Source organism: Fragaria vesca, linkage group LG6, assembly GCF_000184155.1.
Source record: "Fragaria vesca subsp. vesca linkage group LG6, FraVesHawaii_1.0, whole genome shotgun sequence".
Classification (NCBI taxonomy): domain Eukaryota; kingdom Viridiplantae; phylum Streptophyta; class Magnoliopsida; order Rosales; family Rosaceae; genus Fragaria; species Fragaria vesca.
In genome coordinates, this window is record NC_020496.1 from 3,157,012 (window position 1) to 3,159,896 (window position 2,885).

Here is a 2,885-nt window from a genome sequence, read left to right on the forward strand (position 1 = left end):
GAGAGAGAGAGAGATGGACACTGTAGAAAAGATTGAAACCTTTTTGTTTTTTTAGCGGACTCCAACAGTTGATTCAGAGTGCTTTCTTTTGGTGACCTCTTTGAGGGAAGTTTCTCTGATGTCTTCGGTTCTTTTATCTCTTGGTCAACCTTTTCAGTGTCGGGGTAAACGGCTCTAACTATAAAATCTTTTCTTGAACCAAACCCAATCTTCCGTATCTTGTATTTGTGCATTGTATCAAGGATGACTTTCGGGATAATGGTTTTATCTCTGCGGGTTTGCCCATAAACATAGCCAAAGCTGAATTATCCTCGTCTTCTAACGAACTTGCATCTTGTACCTGTAATGGCCACATCAATCATAAAAATGAGAAACTGGCTACTTACAACGCAAACAAAAATACAGTTTGGCATCAATTGATTTTCCAAACTTCCCCAGAAGATTATGATGTAGAAACACAAGGGTAGACTCCAATTCCTAGGAAGCAGGTAGGTATAATCACAAATTACATAAAAAGAAAGATTTGAGATGTTGGGCAAAATCTCCATTACTAATCAAGTGCAGAACTGCAGATCACATTTATAATCAGACTGGTTCTCCAGGTAAACGAGCGAACTCACCAACACCAGGTGTGTTCTGGAATGTACGCAGTACTCAACAGTACCTTGAGTACTGCGGCTGTCTGACGCACGTGTCAAGCAGCGGGTGGAGAAGTTTTAGCACGTGTTGTGCATGACTCTCGCTAATTCTCTCTCCGCGATGCATCGGTTAATACCCGATCGGGTATATTTGCGAGGAGAATTTCATGAAAGTGGAGAATCGCGTCTGAAGATATGAAGAGGTAGACCGAAATCTGGAAATGGGATTCGGCGATCTTCTGCTGGGATGACGACGGAGCTGAAGAACTGCTTTGAGGAATTGGGTAACGAGGTAAATCTTTGTGCTATTTTCTTTCTGTGGTTCATTTGATTGAACCTGTGTGGGTTTTGGGTTAGGTTCGATTCTAAAGTTAGCAAGAAATTTGAGGAGGGAATGTTAGTTCAGGAGGTGCCCCGACTGGTTTAGTATCCATGCTATCGTCAAGAAGATATGTTTGCTTTCCGCCGAGCAGTAAGTGGTGGTCTTTTTCTCTGAAACACTGATCTTTCTTTTGATTGTGTCCATGACCAACTTAACCGTATGATGAATTGCAGTAAATTTGGGACTGAGAATCATATATCTACCTACTACTTGGATGATATTAGTTCTTGTTTGTATGTTCATTGTAATTTATTTAAATGCTCCAACATTTCCCATGCCTTATTAAGCTTGAAAATTTGGTGGAACTGTATGTTGAATAAACATGTTGTCTGTGTAGGTTTCACGACTGAGAGAAATGCAGACGCCTGTATACTTGGAGAGAGTTCATAGTCTTCATCCTTATTTCCAGAGACAATGCCAAAATTCTGGATATATTACTGCAGAAAACTTACAACCTCAGTTGACCTTCTAAGAAGCAGAATTGTGGTACCAATATCAATCCTTCCTGTACATTTATGATTGTTCAATCTTTATATCTCTTAAAGTTTTCAACATTAATTAGGTAGCGATTCTTAAACATTGAAAATCAATAAAATGTTGTAATATTCTCCTTATATAAAAAGAAGCCATTGTTCTTTAATTCTCTTTTTAGATAGAATTTGGTGATTAAGACACAATCCTGTTCTGAAGTATCAGTCATAGATAACTACATCTAGTTGATTAAGACACAATCCTGTTCTGAAGTATCAGTGGTAGATAACTACATCTTGTAAGTTTTGGTGAAACGAAGGTAAGATAATTATCGGATAAGTTGAAACTCTGGTAGCTTTCTAAGAAATTTGTGCCTTGAGATTAGGAAGCCCTGTATACAAACCACATGACCATAAACACAGAAACAGAATAGTACTGATTGTGCTGAACCCGGATTGTGCTGAAACCACATGACCATAGCTTTCTCATGTTCTACTGAAACTCCGTCTCTTTATACATATGGTACATAATTACATTTACATCTTTCTAAGTTGTTTGAGTTTGATTTTGTTTAGGATTAAGAACTCTGTTTGGCTGGAAACCTTGTAGTATGATTCTTCCCGCACGTGTAGTCTTAGTGTGCAAATTTTGTTGGTCATTTCATAAGATATATGAAGTACGGTGATGTTGTAGAGGTAAATGCTATCTGCTGAAACTGTATTAATGTTATGGGTGCAGCTGTTTTAGTCCGCATTTGATGTGGATTTAGAAGTCCATATGGTCTGAAACTTTACATTCTTGTTCTTCTATACGTGAACTCATGATCTGGACAGTTTGGTATTATTTGATAGGGTAGGTGATTTCTGGTGATTTTCTGAAGTGAAGCACTCTGTCCTGAAACTGCATTCTTGTTAAATTATTTTGTTCTCATACCATATCATAACTCATAACCCCTTACTTTGTGTAATTTCAGGTACTGAACAAAGCAATGCAATGTTTTGTCGTGGTTTAATGTGATCTAAGAAGCAGCATATTTTGTTTTTGACCATAGTTCTAGGTGCATTCTAGGCGCCATAGTTCTAACTGTGGAACTTACTTTTTCAGATGGCTAGTTCTATGAGTAGTTATGTTCCTGATTTTTTTATTTTGTTGACTTCTCTTATTTGGAGTTGTACTTTTGTCTTCCCATTATTAAAAGAAAACAGTTGCAGGTACCTTGTGGTTGTTTGTTATGTTATTTTCTTTTGGGAATTCAAATTATTTCCCTGTTATCCCCCAATCAATTTATTTCCAGGAGGTGAGAGGCATGATGTAGATTTTGTGATGGTCTGATGTACTACGAAATTTTCCTAATTCTTAAAGTTCAAAATGATCTCTCTGTTCAGATTTCCGTA

At 37.4% G+C, this 2,885-nt stretch overlaps 1 pseudogene; it reads right to left on the reverse strand.

Moving 5' to 3' along the window:
• The window catches only part of LOC101302855, a 6,488-nt pseudogene that overhangs the window by 3,063 nt on the left and 540 nt on the right, over window positions 1–2,885 (reverse strand).